Source organism: Lagopus muta, chromosome 22 (genome assembly GCF_023343835.1).
Source record: "Lagopus muta isolate bLagMut1 chromosome 22, bLagMut1 primary, whole genome shotgun sequence".
Classification (NCBI taxonomy): domain Eukaryota; kingdom Metazoa; phylum Chordata; class Aves; order Galliformes; family Phasianidae; genus Lagopus; species Lagopus muta.
The window spans coordinates 6,564,529-6,584,191 of NC_064454.1; the positions used below are offsets into that span (position 1 = coordinate 6,564,529).

General features: G+C 52.4%; 1 long non-coding RNA gene and 1 pseudogene across 2 annotated transcripts; both read left to right on the plus strand.

Annotated features, from left to right (window-relative positions):
* The first annotated feature begins 2,871 nt into the window (after nt 1-2,871).
* On the plus strand, nt 2,872-5,684 carry LOC125703715 (uncharacterized). 2 transcript variants are annotated; one of them, XR_007380948.1, is made up of 3 exons: nt 2,892-4,391; nt 4,758-4,990; nt 5,468-5,684. It is a non-coding gene; the product is annotated as an uncharacterized LOC125703715 (long non-coding RNA). The 2 variants fall into 2 exon arrangements; XR_007380947.1 differs by having other exon boundaries at nt 2,872-4,391; nt 4,758-5,684.
* Nucleotides 5,685-13,011: 7,327 nt separating this feature from the next.
* Nucleotides 13,012-14,634, plus strand: LOC125703542 (AT-rich interactive domain-containing protein 5A-like; annotated as a pseudogene).
* Nucleotides 14,635-19,663: the final 5,029 nt, after the last annotated feature.

Below are 19,663 nucleotides of genomic sequence, written 5' to 3' on the forward strand. Positions count from 1 at the left end.
AAGTCTAGCTGGAGACCTGTTTCAAGTGGTGTCCCCCAGGGGTCAGTGCTGGGGCCCATCTTGTTTAATATCTTCATTGATGACTTAGATGAAGGGATTGAGTGTACCCTGAGTAAGTTTGCAGATGGCACCAAGTTGGGAGGTGATGCGGATCTGCCTGAGGGCAGGGAGGCCCTGCAGAGGGATCTAGATAAGCTGGATCGCTGGGCCAAGGTGAATGGGATGAGGTTCAACAAGGCCGAGTGCCAGGTCCTGCATTTGGGCACAACAACCCAATGCAGCACAAAGGTTTGGGGATGAGTGGTTGTGAGTGTGGAGAGGAAAGGGACCTGGAGGTGTTGGTTGGTGCTCGGCTGAACACGAGCCAGCAGCGTGCCTAGGTGGCCAAGAGGGCCAGCGGCATCCTGGCCTGCATTAGAAATGGTGTGGCCAGCAGGAGCAGGGAGGTGATCGTCCCCTTGTACTCAGCTCTGGTGAGGCCGCACCTCGAGTACTGTGTTCAGTTTTGGGCCCCTCACTGCAAGAAAGACAATGAGGCCCTGGAACGTGTTCAAAGGAGAGCAACAAAGCTGGTGAGGGGCCTGGAGCACAAGTCTTATGAACAGCGGCTGAGGGAGCTGGGATTGTTCAGTCTGCAGAAGAGGAGCTCAGGGGAGGCCTCACAGCGCTCTACAACTTCCTGAAGGGAGGCTGTGGTGTAAAAGGGTCTGGCCTCTTCTCCCAGCCTTGAGGAGGTACAACCCCAAGTTGTACCAGAGGAGGTTTAGGTTGGACATGAGGAGAAACTTCTTCTCTCAGAGGGTGGTCAGGCACTGGAATGGCTGCCCAGGGAGGTGGTGGAGTCGCTGTCCCTGGCAGCGTTCAAGAGGCGCCTGGATGAGGAGCTACAAGATGTGGGTTAGTGCTTGTGGTACTAATAGGAATGGGAGGGGGGTTGGACTGGATGATCTTGCAGGTCGTTTCCAACCTTGTGATTCTGTGATTCTGTGATTTTGGCTCTGTGGGCTGGATCGAGAATCTGAAAGTGGAGAGAGACGGGAGGAAGGCAGTGCTGCAAACCTGGTGTGCCTGCTGCCACTGCTCACTGTGATTGCAGTCACCTTCTCAGAGGCGCAGTCCATCGTGCTACCAGAAGTGAAGCTCGGCTGCCAGCATTGCACCCTGCAGCTCCTCCCAGCACCTGCCCTGCGTCACTGATTTTCGGGATCCTGCAGGGGGTGCAACATTCCCCTGTTTCCTCCCAGCTCTCAATGCTCCTCAGGAGCTGTGGCCATAAACAAAGCAGCTGTCAGTCAGCTGGAAAAGGAAGGAAGGAGGAAAGAAAGGGAAGGGAAGGGAAGGGAAGGGAAGGGAAGGGAAGGGAAGGGAAGGGAAGGGAAGGGAAGGGAAGGGAAGGGAAGGGAAGGGAAGGGAAGGGAAGGGAAGGGAAGGGAAGGGAAGGGAAGGGAAGGGAAGGGAAGGGAAGGAGTCCTTTATCACTGGACTGTCAGCTATTTCTGGCAGTGAATTCTCTCTTTGTAGCACTGGTTTTGTGGCAGTCATTGTGAGGTTTGCCTTGCTTTCCTTCTGGGTTCTCTGCACGTGCCCCTTTCTGAAATTGTACTTCTCACTGGGGAAACCCCCTCACAATCTTTCCTCTTCACCTTTAGACTGGACATCAAGAAGGACATAAGGAGTCTTTAGATTGCACATAAGGAAGAAGACTGTGAAATAAGGGTGGCACTGGAACAGGGGACACTGAGGGACCCTGGGGATCTCTGGAGCCCCGAGATCTGTGGACGGATGGGATGAGGTCACCATCCCTGCCCCGTTCCAGGGGGCCCATTGCCACCCCACAGCTTCCCTCATGCTTTGTGAGGCTGTGCCGAGGAGGAGGGTCTCGAGTTGCCCTAGGGATGGCCCAGGGTCACTGTGCAGATGGGACAGGGGCTGTGGCTGCTGCCCCCAGGGGACAACGTCCTGCCCTGGGCTGCTGCCGCCCCTCTCCTGCCCAAAATCCTGGGGCACAAACCCTGGTGGGACGAGGCTTCTCCTCGGTCAGTGGCAGCTTTTGACATCCTTTGCTGACCCATGGAGTCCATTGAAGGAAGCGAAGACCCTGATGATCTCCGACATCCTCCAGAGATCAATAAAGCCCTCAGCAAAGCCACGCTCTGTGTCCGTGTCCTCGTCCCCATGCTCGGCAGGGACCGCTCGTGTCTGTCCCTGGCTGGCAGAGGCCACCCCTAAGGGTGCGAGGGTCCCCAGCTCCGTGCCCCGCACTCCACGTCCCGCACCGCGGGCCTCTCCATACCCTCTGCGCCTGCAGCCGTCCCCGCGGCGACAGCGCATGCGTGGCGGCGTCTCCATGGCGACAGCGCCTCAGCGTCTCAGCGCCGCTCTGTCGCTATAGCGACGCGCCGTCCCCTCCGAGTGACGTCATCGCCCTGCGACCCGAGGAGGCGGCCGTGCGGAAGCGGCGCGGGGCAGCCCGGGGATCTGAGCGCCGCCTCGGCTTCTACAAGTGGGCGTTCGGGGGGCGCCGGGGGGCCGCTGCCGCTCTGCGTCGGCCGCGCGGGGTCTCTGCGGTGCTCGCGGCTTCCGCTCGGCGGGGGCGGCTGCCCCGCGTCTCCCCGCCTCCCCCTCTCCGTGTGTTTCGCTGCCCTCCCCCCTCTCCCCTGCCGCTGATGGCCCGCACCCCCCCCGGTCCCTCTGTGTGACCCCCGGGGTTACGCCCTTCCCCCCATCCCCCTCCCCTCCAGTTCCCCCATTCTGATCGCCGCAGTCCTCTTCCACCCCTCCCCTCTGTGCCTTCCCCATTCTGACCCCCAGGGTCCCCCTCCCCCCCACTCCCTCATTCCTCGCCAGTGTCCCGTTCTGATCCCAAGTGTCCCCCCACCCCCACCAGTCTCCCCATTCTGTCCCTTAGAGTCCTCCCCCATTTCCAATCCCCTCTTATCCAACCCCCAGAATCCCCTCCTCCCATCAACTGCCCGCACTCCAAATCCCCCATTCTGATCCCTAGAGTCTCCTCCCACCCCCCATTCCCCTCTATCTGACCCCCAGGGTCCCTTCTCCCCCCACCTCCTGGCCCCTTTTTCTGACCCCTAGAGTCCCCTGTACCCCCCTGTGTTCTCCTCACTGACCCCCTTTTTCCCCCCACACAATTCCCTGTCCACTCCCTGACCCCCCTTTCTGCCCCTTTTCCCCCTTTCAACCCCCCAAGTTCCCCTCCACAATGTACCCCTCCATCCCCAGGCCCCCTTTTCACTCACAGAAGCCTTGTTCTCCTCTCTTCCCCCTCACAACCCCCTCTCTCCATCCTCAGACCCCCTTTCCATGCCATAGAAGCCCCCCACAATTCCTCAGTCTCCCCATTCCAACCTTTCTCCACCTCCAGACCCTCTTTCCACCTAACAGAAGCCCCACTCACGCCTTTTCCCCCCACAGATTCCCCATGAGCCCCCTGTCCACCCCTGGAGTCATACAGAAGGGTCTGGAGATGTCCCAGAGGGATCTTGGGGGTGTCCAGGGGGTCCCCAGGATGGTCCCGGGAGTCCCTTGAAGGATCTGGAAGCTCCCAGGATGGGCCCAGGAGCTCCGAGGAGCCACTGGGATGATCTGGAGTTGTCCCAATAGAGTCTGGTAGGGTCCAGAGAGTCCTCATGTGGGTCTGAGTGGTCCTGGAGTCATCCAGGCATCACAGACATCTCTGGGGACATCCCAGAGAGGACTTGGACGGTCCAGGGGGTCCTCATGTTGATCCAGATTGTCCTTGGATTCATCCAGAAGGGTCTGCAGGTGTCCCGGAATGATCCTGTGGGATCTGGGGGGGTCCTCAGGTGGGTTCAGAGAGTCTTGTTGTGTTCTGGAAGGGTCTGGAGATGTCCCAGAGGTGTCTTGGGGTCCACAGGGGTTCCTGGAGTCCTCCAGAGATCTCCAATGAGGATTTTGAGGACAACCTCACACAGCAACGCGTTCTCACTCTGCTTTGTCCCCCTGGGATCGCTCTCAAAAATGTCTGTTTCTATTAAAATCAATACTACATCCTTTTTGGGGTTTTTTTGTTTTTTTTTGTTTTGTTTTGTTTTTTTGGGGGTTTTTTTTTGTTTTTTTTTTACCAGAAATGGATGGTTCTCACCAAATCCCTGTGCAAAGCCCCACGGAAACAACTCCCCCCAGGGCCACCGGGTGTCACCGGGACAACCGCCGGCGGTGCCACCACCAGGACAACCGCCTGTCCCTGCAGTTCTCGCTGTCATCGTGGAACCTGGGCTGTAGCAGCGAACCTTGAAGCCCCGTCAGTGTCCTACAGCCCCTGGACGCTGTCACCCTGCCTGCCCATGACTGTCCCATGCTGTCCCCCCTGCCATGGTGGCGCAGGGCAGCGTGGTGCCATCCTCATTGAAGAGGTGACAAGGAGGGGTACAGGGAGGGGGTTGGGGACAGTCGGGGACACGGGGGGTCTGGTGCGGGTGTGACATGGGGTCGCTGGTGTCACCTTCACTGGATGTAGTTGGGTGTCACTGAGCGTCACTGTCTTCAGGTGACACCGTGACACAGGGTGACCTCGATGTGCAGCAGCTGTGACACAGTGTCCCCATCCCTGGCTGTCACTCTTGTTACCGTCATCCGGTGTCACCACCACCTGTGTGTCACCACCTCTCGGGTGACACCATTCCCTGCGCTCTGACCACCACATGGGGGCAGGCACAGGCGGCCCCGCGTTGTCCCCGTGCTGTCACTGAGCCTCTCGCTGTCCTTTCTCACCCCTGCAGCCCTGCCTGCAGCCGGACCCGCTGATACCGGAGCCCTCTGCCGCTGTCACCATCGTCTGCCACGAGGATGGGGACGCACAGTGATGAACTCTGTGCCACCACAGCCAGCGTCAGGTGTCACCGTCATGCGGAGGGGACAAAAGGACCCCCTGGGGACCTGCCGACAACTTCACCATACCTGGGCTTTCAAACGAGTCCTCCTGTATCGCTTCTCTTACGCCCAGCTCACGAATGTAATTCTGAAGGTCCTCCATGGAGGGCCACAATCCTGTGCTTAATGATTTGTTCAGCCAAACCACGTGGATGCTGCCATTCACCAGTCTGTTATCGACTGGTTCTCACTGCTCTATGAACAGCAGCATACAGCCTCTGCCTGATGGCAGGGTTACCGTCATGGTGGCCAGCTTTGATACCTCTGGCCCATTCACTATGTCACCTTCTGCCCCTGAGTCCCATAATCCACAAACCACGTGGGCACACTCTCTTTCTCTGCCGAAATGCTGCCGCATATCCACCAGTTCTGTTGGTGCATGGCCTCGCCGCCACGTGTGAATGCGTTTGGGCAGGGGGCCGTTGGGCAGGGGGCACCCCACCGGTCTGCCTTGTACTTCCCTTGTCTTCTGGGTTATAATGGGACGGGGTTCCAAGGAATCTGCCCCAAGTGGAGCCTCTAAATCTGACCTAGAGTTTTTGTTTTCCTGTACAACCAGGTCCGTTCCTGCAGAGCTGTGGTTATTATCTGCTGAAATGCTGCGGACCTGGCCTATCGGGGAACGTCAAGCTGGTCTTTCCCCTGTGAATACAACTGTTCCAGTTTCTCAGTGCAATCATCTAATAGCTGATTTTCACTTTCTAAGGTGTCAGCTCTTATCTCAGCTTGATTTAAAGCATTTAACTGTGGAGGCAGCTAACTGCCTTTCTTTTGTACTTAGAATGTCTCTGTGTAATCCTTGAAAGCGTTTCATCTTGCGGAATGGGGAAATGTTCCCCATAGCATGCAGGGGATCCCATTTCTCAACTGAGGTTGAGAAATTGGTAATCAGGTAGATTGAAATAGATTGATAGAAATTGGTAATCAGGAGAACCCAGGAACCCTGGGATCGTTTTACCCAAGGGGTGATGTTCTCCCCCCGACCCATTTGTAGAAATTCCACAGAAAGGACATGATGTAAATTTTAGTATATTTGGCCTGCCTGGCTCACCAAGCATACAATCAATGAATGCACAGATGTGATAATTATGAAATACAGCAGAGAGTTTGGCTAAGCAGCTGTTAGACCAAAAGAGAATAGGCGGGGTGCTCACCCGTATCCTGGGCTCACTATGAAACTCCAGAGGAGGGATCCGCAGGAGACCCTTCCCCACTGGCAGTCAGCTCTTATTGGGTCTGGGGGAGGTGCAGCCAGGCTCCCCCCCTTCCAGCAGCACAGCAAATAGCCTTCACTACGCTGATCGCAGATTTCTGGAGGCTAAGAGTGAACTGGAGCTGGGTCTGGATGGAACAAATGAGGGTGAATGTCACCTGCAAAGGCAGGGAATTGCCCGAGACGAGGACAAGGGCCTGATCAGGGAGGACCTCTCACGTGACACACGGACGTCCCCGGTGGCAGGTTTCAAATTTGCCACCAGCTGCCAAAGATTCAGCTTTTGGCTGCTGAGCAAATATGAACCACAGATGGTGACACCATGTTTTCACATTGACTTCAGCAATTCTGGACATTCGTGAAATTGAACAAAACAGCTCATAACTGATAAAAAGGAGGAGGAAGGAAAGGCGAGATTCATAAGGTTTGTGCCGAGTCTTTTCTGCATGGCAGCCTTCAATAGTGACACATGGTTAATATGCCAGCCATTCAGTGAGAACTCATCAGCTCCCTGAGGTACCCTTCGAAATTCTTAGTTTTCACACTGAAGTCTTAGCTCTGCTGTCCCTGACATCAATTCAAACTCTCAAAAAAAAAAAAAAAAAAAACACAGCAGGAATGGTCTGTTGAAATTCAGTAGAGCAAAGGCCATCTGCAGCCCTGGATCACAGCCCCTGGATTCCTCCCTGAGCATTCTGCAGTCATTGCTGCGTTGGGCTCCGCTGCGATTAAAGGAAGAAGGAAAGCAGTGTTGCCCAACCATCGCATGGCATGGATGAAGTTGAATGGAAACTCTTAAAAGCCAACAGTGCCTTAAATGCTGAGCTGTGCCGGCAGGGTGCTGCTCTCAGACACGTATTCTTACCTGAGACAGACAGTAAAGCACATTTCCCTTGCATCTTTTTCTTCACCAGTTTCAGATACCGATGGGGACCAGGATTTTGGGATCTGGACGCAGAGAGCCCCACTCATGCTCCGAGACGCCAGCAGTATTGCTGCATGTTAAGGCAGGGCCCCGAGCACAAAAGTCCCCCTCATCTAAAGGTGCACATCAAAGGACTGGTCCAACAAACAGACACAAATGGCACATCATGAGAATGGCAGAATCTGCCTTAGTGCCTCAGCTCCTCCAAATTTAAAGGACAAAACATTTTACCATCATTTCCCTCCTTCAGAAGTCACTTTCAGAGTCTCAACCTGTTTAAGACTCAATAAACTAAAAAAAAAGGGGGCAGGGGGAGCATCTCTGTCACCTCCTTCCACCAGCTGACAACACAGCAGTTGTTAAAGCAGCAGATGTTCAGTGACTGCTCACCCCTGCTTATTTATGTGTTTGTACAAGTGCTTGGCGCTCACCTGTATCGTTACGATGTCGGCAGTGACAGCTGGCAATGGAAAATCTAAAGTAACACCTGCAGCATTCACTTTTTTTCAGTACCATGCATGTCGGTTTCTTTAGCACAAATAAATGGCATTACACAGCCTCATGAAATCCACACATCTGTGCAGCAATTTGCGATTTATGGATATCTGCCGACGTTCAAACCAACAGCTCTGGCTCACACCTTTCTGTTCTCCCCATCCATCTCCAAGCCGCCAGAAAGGCGAACAGCAGCAAAACCCTGTAGTCAATCTTCCCTGAGACAAACGCCGGGGCACTTTGGAGCTGCTCTCCACAGATGCTCACCAGGTCTGGAGAGCTGTCAGCTCCCCCAGGATATCAGAGAGCGCCAGGAAGCACTGCTGCCCAAACCTCAAACTGCCCGACCCAACTCCCACGAACACAGCGCAGCCGCTGGAAGCTCAATTCCACCTTGGCTGCAACTGCTGCATGTCAACCTTTGGTCTCCCTGGGGGAAGGCTCTGTTGGAAGCTATTCACATCATCGGCTGCTTTCCTCTAGGAGGAGCAGCTATCTCTGCCTGAAATTAAGACTGCTTGACATTTCCTACCGCAAGTCCCTGTTTTTAACTTGTTTATCACTTTGCCAGTAACGATTTAGGCTGAAATTTGTAGGAAATATTTTGGGTAAAGCTGCAATCAGAACAGCTTGACTCCTTTCACAAAGAGACTGCAGAGAACGCCATCGTTGGTTCTCAGCTTAAAATAAGTCTGAACCAGGACTGGCCAAACTAATCAAGCCTGTGTTTTTCTACAGATTTGTACACAGTATCTTCAAACCCTCTTTCCTTTCAGTAATCCCCATTTAGGCAGCTCCTACCAAACAGAATGAGCAAGGTCTGAGTTGCACCCGTTTTCCCTCACTGATGAAGGCTGCCAGTCGCAGGGGATCCTCTGACCATGCCCCAAATTTCATCTCACCGCCGCGCTTCTACTGTGTCAAAGAAAAGTAACATTCAGAGAAGCACTGCCCTGACTTCCTTTGGTTCAGAGGGTGGATGATGTGCACTTAAAAATCATTACTGCAACAAAGAGAGGGGAAAAAACGTAAATAAATAAATAAATACATCGGCAATTAAAGCACTTTCAATTAAAGCATAATTTGGTGCTAAAGCTCTTTAAAGTGCACAATTCCATCACCACACTGTGCACTGCATGTGGCACATGGATTCAGAGCAATAATTATCCACGGGTTGGAAGCCAGTTGAACACACACACTGTTGGTCAATGCGATGCTGTGCTTGCTGCTGCTTCTCTTTTTTTTTTTTTTTTTTTCTTTCTTTCTTTTTGATCCATTGTAATTACTGTGGATCTATTTCTGCTAACAACAGAGAGTGAACTGATTCTGGTCAGAGAGATTTCTGGATATGGAAAATAAGCAGAACATCTGAGAGAACTTACTGTGTTACCAGAAATATTTACCAAAGGCTCTTCCTTCCCTCAGCTGGCAGCACATCCCAGCACTGAGGAAGCAGCACGGATGGCTTTTGAAGGGATGGAGAAAGCCAAAGTCCACTTCTCCACCAACCTGAGAAAGAAACGCCACGGGGCTCCAGCAGAAGCCCAGGCTGGAACTGCTCCCAGAGTAACAACTGCCTCCTTGATGGAAGGCTCACGTGAGTCTGAGTGCACCATGCACCAGGCACAGACCAGCCTCTAGGGACAACGACAGGCTGCCGTGCCATGGCAGCAGAGCACCTGGAGGCTGGGGTCCTTTGTGTGCCACGAGATGTGATTCCAGGACTGTCAGTCCTTCCAGCCGAGGACAGCGATATTCTACACAGGCTTGACACCAACGTGCACCAAGAGCAACGCAGACTCTGGGCTCGACTGACAGCAGTGCAGCCTTCTCCACAGCACGCAGCCCTATCCCAGTGCATCTGTATCAGCAACGTAGAAACGAGCATTAGCACGAGGAGAAGACACACATACAGACCAAGCAGGAGCTGCAGCTTTCCTCAGTTTGTGACAAGGCCTCGGCTGGATGCTGGGATGCTCCCCACGCACAGCCAGGCACTTGCAGCAAGCGCCTTGTGCCCATGGGCAGAGAGCTGCAGCAAGGCACAGTGCTGTACACATGAAAATGCCTGTGGGTCCCAGTTCAGTGCGATACTTAAGCAACCACCAATCTTAAACGTTAAAGCCAACAGACCTGAGTGCATATACAGTCACACAAATTCATTGCTGGGCTGAGCACATTCCAGCTCATAGCAGCAATGGAAGGACATTGTGCAGGACAAACAAAAAGCCTCAAGGAAAGGATTAGTGGTGTCACAAGTTAAACACCTCCTCCCTGATGACATTCAGGATTGGGTCAGCTGTGCAGGAAAGAGAGAATGCTGCAGCATGGAATGAGAAACAAACTGCTGCCTCCAGTAGCATTTCAGATAACAAGCAGAAGACTAGCATACAACAAGCAACATTTTAAGAGCTTTCCCATAGAGGACAGGTAGAGATTTGTCAGTGTGTAACTGCATACCATTTCTACCCTAGATCTCCTTCTTGGCTGCTTTAACTTACCCAGCAGATTTAAATGTAAGAAATAACAATTAACTTCTCCTTATAATCAGCCTCCAAAATCTTGCAGCTCTTGCTTCACAGTTCCAAAAAACGAAACCTAGGAGAGCAGGTTGCAGTAGTGATATGCTGTCATTTACAGTCTACTGCATTACAACAAACGATGCAGAAGGACCTGAGCAACAACTCTGCCTCGCTGTCTTAAAAACAGACAGCCGGAGTTTGGTGACAGTATGAACAACCAACCATCAGACCATCACTGGTCTTTAAAAAAAAAAAAAAAAAAGTGTATTATTTTAAAAATTACCTGAGTCCACACTAAATATACAAATAGCTCAGATGATCATGCCATCATGATGATCATGCGTGAACAGCTTTGCTCTGAGATAAAGAGGTTTCCAGCTCTCCAGATCAGAGCATCACTTACAACAGCATCTCAAAAACAGGCCCGACTGGGGAGAACTCAGAGCGAAAGAATCCTGCAGGACATGGCAGCACCTGACAGTCAAACTCATGATGTTCAATGAGGGCTGAATGAGGAGGCAGAAGGAGGAAAGGGAAATAGGCACGTACCACAACCCTGCACATAGCTAACACTGCCCTCCAGAGCCCTTCATGGAGAAACAGCGCATGAACCTTCATCACCCTCATCTAGCAGGGATGAAACTGTGGAAGAGAAGAGGGGGACTTTCCCAAGATCAAAACAGCACTGTGGGGAAAGGAAAGCTCACACAACAAGTTTAACGGCCTCTCGAATGATGCTGGTATCACCATCCTTGTTTTTCCGTCAGGGAAGAAATGTCCTACCACATAGGCACTTTTCTGACACAGCGAAGGCCGCTGAACCTGGGAGTTCAGGGAAGAGGAAGGGATGGAGAGGGATGACAAGCCTAGAATCAAATCTTTGATGTGCGTTTATAATGTTGTACAGAATCTGCATTTCAGGACAGAATGATTACTGATTTCTTAATGCTGCCCATCTTTACAGTCCCCTCAGAGGCATCAATCTCAGGATGATAATTATAAACCCCTCAGAGCATAGAGCTTTGTGGGTGAGTAGAAACTTATCGCTATCTGCATCATGGGAAATGGCCAGTGCTCTGTTTCTGCCACTCCAACCACATTACAGCACGGCAAGCAGCTACTGAAAAGTACGTGCTATTATAAAGCAAAGTTTGTCACAGCCACAGGACAAAACACCTCCAGCCAACTTTTTTTACATGGACTCAAAATGCTGCCCTTAAGACAACACTTAATCCATTAACGAACAAGTTCATTAATTATTAGAATCCTTTATGTTATTTTTATCACAGCACTGAAGCAGTCACAGCACAGAAAGAGGCTCCTTAACGGGCAAGGTGCTTCCACAAACCCCTCTGCACACACTTGTTCTGCCTGCTGGCCTACAGTCAAATGTTTCCACAGCTAAATACTTTTATTTAGGGAAGGTTCTCGTGGAGCAGTTGAATAACCAAATTACCAGGAAGACTTCAAGAGCGGACAGACCGAACCACTGGAGACTGGGCACTGCAGAAGTTTGCAACTCACTCTAAAACAAATAAACTCCAGTTCCCACAGCCTGTACAAGGCACAGGAACAAGATTGTTGGTTTGGTGGTTCCCACCCAGTAACATCACCTGCCTCCAGCCCCCTGCTTAACCTGAGGCACGATGCAAGGCTGCAGCCCAACGCCAGTCATGGTGATCTGCAGGAGGGCTGGCTGTGAGGCCGTCGTCTCCCAGCTGCTGGCCCCAGCTCTCTGCAAGGCCTGACCCCTCAGCACAGCCATTTACAGACCTGCTAGCTCCTGGCTGGAGCACAGCTCAGCGTGCTCCTTGCCCTCCTAAGGAGCACCAGCAGCCCCCAGCCTTGCTCAGCCATCACCTTCTCAGTGTGAGACCACGCACTGCACCACGTTAGGGAACTGATCCAAGCTAAAAATGCCCCATTCCATTTTTGTCTTGTCAGTTCAAAAACAAACCTGACAGAGAACAAGGCACGTATAACTCCACCTATACGTATGTCTTGAGAATAGTCATCACTGACAGAAGGGCATGCAGGCCCCTTGGCAGTCCTAACATCTTTGAACAGGCTTACAGAAACTTCCCAAGGGAACGAGTGGCAGCCCACAAGTCCCGTCCCATTAAAGCATGTCCAGTTTAAAACCTAGCACACACCAGATGTTCCAGCTCCTGTGATACTGCTGGGTGCAGTTTGCTCCAGTGCAGAGCTGCAGTTACACCTCGCTCAGCACCAGGCCCCCCAAACCCGGTGCTGAGTCTCACTGCAAGCAGTGGGTAACAGTGCTCATAGAAACCAGGCGCAGGAATTTAAGAAGAAAGGCAAACTATTCCTCAGCTGTAAACTGGCTGTTCCCTTCCATGCCTGAACATTTCATATACTAACATGGCCAGTCAACATCCCCTGAGCTTTTCACTACCCAGATCTTGCCTCCAAGATACAGGTCTGCTCCAATATGGGTGGGAACAGATGGAGAAGCTCAAATTGGGAACTGGGGATCAGGTCCCAAATTATTCCTGAGGAAGTTCTCTAGCTACACAGCGCAGTATCAGCACCTTAACTTCCATCTGTCTAAAAGGCTACAATTCAATTAGTGCAGCAAATCCTTCCCTTTTCTGATAACCTTCCCTAGCCCAGCACCTACATATAGCCACCACAGGAAAGCAAGAACATCCCTAATAAATATTATCTACTGAAGAGGTGGCTAGCAAAAAAAAAAATGTGAAAGAAAGCAGCCTCCAAGGTACACAGGCCACAGAAACTAAAAGCAAAGGGCCCAAAGCACAGCACTTGCCCTCAGCCTCAATTAGCAGCAAAGTGGGGTTTGGGAAAACAAGGGCCTCTTCAGAGCTACTATAGGGCAAGGATGAAATCCCAGAATTAAAAACAAAATCTCCCCACACACATTGATATTCAGAGGCAATTACGTTTCAGCTTAAAGTCAGCCAACACGCATCTCACTGCAGCAGCTCTTAGAGCAATCCTGTTCACAACTGGAAATGGATTACATCATCACAGCTCCACCATCCGCATCATGCAGAGCAAACTGTCAAACAAAATCACAAAATGGTTCTTGTAAGGTACCCCCTTCAGCATAAGGATTTGACCTATTTTATTACTAAATTATTGCTCCCACACAAGTTTCCATCACAGATATCTATCAGTGCTGACATTGTTACACCAGTGAGGTATTCTCAGATATGTATACTCTTCTTCCCCATCTTAAAGATGCATTGAGCAGATCTGCCCCTCCGGGTACCTCCTGATGGCTGCATCCCCCACCCAGGAAGACCAAACAGAGGCCCACAAGCAAGGCTGGCCAGTGGAGCAATGTGCCAGCCCCACGGCCCTGGCACAGCCCCTCTGGGGTGTCCCAACACTTGCTGTGCCCACACTGAAGCCTGCAAGTGCCTCTTTTCCAGCTTTTACTCCAAAGGCAACCACCCCATCATGTCTCTGCTGGCCAAGAAGAAGCTGCTGGCCCAGGTGAGTGAGGCAGAGTCCTGCCACTGCCACTAACAGCACTGCCTGGAGGGCAATGGGGTGGCGAGCAGCACTCACCCCAACCCAGAGCCCAGCCGGCTGGCAGCCAACCCCCACTTCAAGGAGCAGAGGAGCCCAGAGACACAAGGATTGAAGGACACATCCAGGGGAGGCTGGAGTGAGGCAGGACCCATCGCAATGCTCCCCTGGGAGGACAGACAGCCTTACCCAAGAGCTGAGGATGGGGCCCTGTACCCACTGTGTTCACTGTCTTCTTTCACTCATACTGCAGTAAGGTGCTGAAACACATCAGCTGCCACCTGTTTGGGGGATGCCTCTCCAACTTGAAGAATTTCTTGGAACATGGAGGACGACTGGGAGCAGCCCAAGACCTGTGAACCAAACAAAGCGTGGAGCAGAGAGAGCCTGCAGCCAGCCACCTCTGCTGCTGTCAAAGCCTGCTGGGTGCCCCCTGGGGCCGGCTTCAGCCCACTGACACAGAGCCCCACACCACCCACAGCCAAGTGGAACCAGGATGAGGCAGCCTTGGGCCTGCAGGCTGTTTCCCCCTTGGTCCGTGAGATTGAAGGCAGGGGCAAGGGCATCAGCTCACCCAGGGGCCACCAAGAATTGGCCAAACCCAAGGCCATCATTTCCAGACCCGGCTGTGCCATTCCACTCACCCAGTGCCTCAGCCCCAAACATTTACAAGGAAGAGATGCTGCGCTTCCTGATTAACTTCAGCAACCCTCTGGAGCACCTAAAAAATCAGGCAGCCCCACCAAAGCCATCTCTCTCCATTATCCCCTTCATTATCCCTGTTTTCCCCAGCCCTGCAATAGTCAGCTTGCGCAGCCCTCCAACCGCAGGCACCACCAACATCCCACAAGGGCTCACTGCAGCACCAGCTCTACCCCACAGCGATGTGGCACAGCCAGCACACCTACAGCACTCCACACACCTCCGCTTCCCACTGCAGCACCAAGCTGCTGCTTTGCTCTGGATCAGCCCTGGCCCCACAGAGAGGCAGGCAGCGGGATGCCACAGCACTGGGATGCTGTCGGAGCTGCTGTCTCCCATGGCCAAAATGAGCTGCACCTGTCATTTTAAAAAAAAAAAAGGGAGCAGAATGAGTTGCAGAGGTTTTCTTGCTAGAGATGCTGTGTCCCCATGCAGTTTTGTGGAGCCAACACAGCCAGGCAGTGGATGTTCCTATCTTGCCATGCTGTGTCCAGGATGCTCTGCAGATCCCTGGTACAAAGCCCCTGCTCCCTCCTACAAAACCATGCCATTTTAGTTCTGAAGTATGCTGCCTTCCAGCAGGGGCTCCTGAGGTTATAAACGGCTCAGGACAGCAGCGAGCATCCATGGGAAGCACACTGGCTGCTCCGAAATGGGTGCTGGAAAGTATCATCCAAAATAAACCTTATTGGATGGTCCCAGCTGGTGGTGCTTGGGTTATGCTTGATTCCTGGAGTTAGGGCTAGATTGCAGGGGAAAAACAGCTTCACCTTAGCAGGTTTGTTTCCTGATTCGAGAACAAACTGAGACTTACCTCTGTTTTTTTCTCTACATCGTTTTTGGCATCTTTCTCCCAGCCCCAGGGTTAACAGCTGTTTCCTGGAGCATCCATGCGTCCAAATGTGGGTGCCACAGACTGAAATCACTGCAACAATGGCATGGAGAGGCCTCCTTGCTCTGGTACCTACCACAGACAGACAGACAGCACCTGGGATGTGATCTGTGGAGAGAAGAGGAGCACTCTTGGTGGAAGCCAGATGACCCAGGACAACTCCTGAGGAATCTGCAAACCAGCACAGAACTGTAGAGCACATCTCCAGCTGGATTTTGCCTCTGCAAGCTCCCACTGAGCCACTGCAAATGACCCAAAATCTTTGCTGCAGCCTCAGGACTTATTTCTCTTGTGCCAGCTGCTCTCCACAACTGTGGGGTGTCCTGGGCATCCCGCTATGAGCTGTAAAATGGGAGGAGCAAAGAGATGCTCATCCACAAAAGGTGAAAAGAAACACAGCAGGGGTAAATCAGCTCTGAAGGAACACTTCTGCTGTTTCCGTGGAAAGGAAAGGACTTGGGATAGAAAGTAGAAAAAAAGACATCCCCAGGAAGCACCGGTCACTCCATGCTGCTCTAAGGGTTAGACTAGGTGAGAAGAGTTCTCACTGCTGCTGAAAGAGGTCAGACCAGCTTCATAAAGCATCACAGACCCAGCCAGTTCTCCATCCTCCAGTGTGCACTGCAGAAAGGCATTAAATGTGTGGCAGTGTCCAGGCACGTTTTGCCCCAACAGCCCTGACACCAAAATGCATAAAGGTGACTCCAGCACATGAGCGAGGACGTGGTCACAGGGCTCAAGTCGTTCCTCAGAGACTGTGAGCAAGGGCGTGAGAGCAAAATGAGAGATGCCATGATCCTCAGGGTATCTCAGCCTCACAGAGAAATTGTGACTACAGCCTTGGAGATACAGTTGGGCTGCTTAAGAACACTGAGCATCCACAGCTGACCCACACCGTTATGAGTCATGTCCACAGCTGATGTCCACGGCTCCCTCAGATGCCAGAGTAAAGCTCAGGCTCACCCAGGCTGTGTCTTTCCCTGAACTGCTCCCTTTTGCAGTGAAAGCTGGCAGAGCTGGGCTCACGGCCACCTCTTACCTCTGAGCTGGTCGCAGTGTCCCTCAGTCAAGCGCAGGGCAGGAAGGAAGCTGAGACCCTTATAGGACCTCTATAGCTGAGACTCTTACAGCTCGTTTCCAACCTTGTGATTCTATGTTTCAGTCGGTTCCTTGCTGCTCACTCCCATCAGAAAGGTCCACGCACTCCTTGGGAAGCACAATGCATCCTGGGGAAAAGAGAAAGCAGGAACAGGCCATTCAGGGGGCTATCACCCAGCAGAAGGCCAGATCCTTCTGCCTGATGTCTACTCCTCTTTCCAGTCCTGATGTGGCCCAGAGGATGCAGAAGTATCTGTGCTTAGCAGCAGGACTCAGGGAAGGATCTGTAGAATCAGAGCTGATTCAGCTCTCCAGCCTGGCAAAGGAGCAGAGCCGTAGGTCTGCAAGACTGCCCTGTTGTCATTTGGGTGGTGAAGCTGAAACCAGCTGGCTGGCAAAGTCCCATCTTGCTGACTTCTCCATAGAAACCCAGGGAAAGAGAGACAGGCTCTGGGATGAGAAGGGCATGGGATGGTCCAGGAAAAGGGCGCAGCTCACAACTGTTGCTCAGCATCTCCAGAGGACCACTACTCGCCATCAAGATGCTGTGAAGTCCAGTGCACAAGGCAGCGGTGAAGCAGGGAGGTCACAGCGAGTCCCCCAAAAGTTGGGCAACACCTGGAGGTGGCACATGGACAGTGCAGGACAGGTGGTGCAGTGGAATTGCCAGGTCATAGCTTGAACCACCATGTGAGCACACGAGTACCTCAAGCCAGGGAGCCTTCCTCTCTCTCCATCTCAGCAGTGCTCCCAGCAGCACACACACAGTCAGCCTGCACAGGTCTCCCCCCCAGCCCTCAGCCCCCTTTCACCTTTCAGCACACCGCAGTTCAAACGCAGAAGGCTGCATTCCTCAGCTCACCACTTTCTGCCAAACTGTTGCTGGGAGGGATGAGTCGATTCCTCTTTCTTTGATATCCTGTTCTATAGCTCCTATATCTCAAATAAAGGCTCTGTCATCGCCTTGTTTGCTTTACAGGTGGGAAGGGGCAGAGGACATCTGTAACAACCAGAATGATCGGTGCAGTGGAAGGAGGTATAACCACAAAGGGACTAGCACAACAGATGGTGTTACAAAGACAAAGTGCTCACCTGTCTCTGAAGATCCAGGCTCACAGGGAAAACTCCACAAGGGAGGGATCTCCAACCAGAGATCCTTGCCCACTGCACAGTCAGCCCTTCAGTGAGGTCTAAGAGAGGTGCAGCCAGGCTCCCCTCATTCCATCATACAACTGAACTGCCTTCACCTGTGCTCCCAGGGCTGACTGGGTCCTTTCCCCAGATGCTCCATCAGTGGTTCAGGCCCTGACTCAACACTCACCAGACAGCATTTCTCAACAAATAACAGCCAAAGGGGGAAATGGTTATTCCTCTGCTGTTTTCCAGCTGCCCGTAACAATCCCACCTCTGCTGTGCTGGTTGGCAGAGCTGACAACAGGATCTTCTCACGAGCCAGCGGGATGAGGAAGTGAGCAGAGCTCTTGGAAATGTGCCTGCTGTCAGGGTGGGAGTTTGGGCCCGCCCCAGCACCATGCATTTCCACCACATGACATGGGAGGTGGCAAAAGTGTTGGAGCCAGTGGAGAGCTGGTGGAGGAGGAGAAGCTTGCATGCCTGGCAGTTTGAGGGGACATGAGGTAGCGGCACCCATCACAGCCATGGGCAGCGCAGACAGATGGCGTTGGACATGACGTACAGGGTCTTCATGACTGGAGCTTCAGGGGCTGGCCGTGGTCACGGTGGAGAAGGGAAGAGCGTGGTCAGCAATTGTGGAGACAGGGCACCTACCCTGGGCTGCAGCCCCTACGGCAGAGTTGCAGGGTTTCAGGCTGCACAAAAAACCCTCTGTCTGATTTTGTCTTCAGAGTGACTCAAAAACAAACCCCAGCACTGTCACAGCCTGTGCAGAGCACAGCAAAGGAACCCTAAACCTGTCAGCTCCCTTCCTGGACCCCTCAGATCACTCAAAGATCTCTCTCTCCCTTCAGCAATCCCACCCTCTCCCAAGGGGGCAAGGACCAAAGGGCTCTTCCTTAGTCAAGAACTCTCCATCTCAAAGCTCTCAAACACCTCAGGCATTTTCAGCTTTGTCGTACCAGCAGTGAAGCGCATGCACCCACCTGCCACAGCTTTGCAAGAAGACACAACTCCCTGCTGAATTACCTGATGGGCCAGATAAAGAAGAAGGAAAAAACAACTGAGAGATGGAGAAAAAAGGCCCTAACTAAACTAAGGACCTTGGGGCTCTCTCTCATCCACTGGGACGGGCAGACCCTTGGGAAGGAAGAGCACTCAATTTGTGCCAGGAGAGATTCAGGCTGGATGTTCGGAAATACTGCTGTTCCAGAAGAGTGGTCGGTGCTGCAAAGGGCTGCCCAGGAAGGTGGTGCAGTCACTGACCCTGGAGGTGCTCGAGGGATGTTCAGACACTGTGTCGAGGGGCATGGATTAGTGAGAACTATTGCTGATCCGTGCATGGGTGGACTGATGATCTTGGAGGTCTTTTCCAACCTTGCAGATTCTAGGATTCTAACATCTTGCTAACTGGCCCATCGTGCCTGTTACCATCTTCCGGTCCTGCTTCTTCACGCTGGCAGATGAATTTCTTTGCTACTTTCCTCCCTGCCCCAATGGCAGGAAAGTCATCACCTCCACTTGACAGGCCGGAGCAGTAGCAAGTTGTACTTGTGAGTTTTTCAAGTCCCTTTTAATCCGCAGAGGGAATAAAAACACCCGAAGAAAAAGGCTGCAGCGGGGCTCTCTCTAGAACACCGGTTGTCTCAGCACAGTTCAGTTACTTACAATGCACACAGCACCTACAAAAGCTTTGCGCTCCAACAAGGAAGGAAAACAAATCCAGCATGCTCTGCAGGGCTCCCAGCTCGCAGTAGGTGACGCCTGCTCTGTGCACAGAGTATGCACACAAATGGCACCTCATCTCTTCCCCATTTATCCCCCCACCATTGCTAGAGGCATTTAGAGGCACTAAATGTCTCTAAATGGAAAGCTCATGGAGAACACTGGATGCATAGGAGATTTCTCGCTTTTTTGGTGCGAAAGCACTGCTTGTCTAGACTACAAGTATTTTTCAAACAAGCACCAACCAACCGTTGCAACTAACAACTGAAATGGCATTTCCCTGCAAAAAAAACCTAACCAACCAAAGAGCAGCCTGTCCAAAGACCCCTCCTCACACACTTGCCAAGAAGGCCACAACCATTATTCCATTTGCCAGGCTTACTCACAGAACTGCAGGCTTCTCCTCACCATGCCTCATGTGGACACAAACAGGCTACTGGTGCAGGGAAGGCAATTTCACCTGAGCATCTCACCACAGATGCTCCCTTTCCTGCAAAGATACAAGGAGAAAGGCCTCAGCTCCTCCAAGC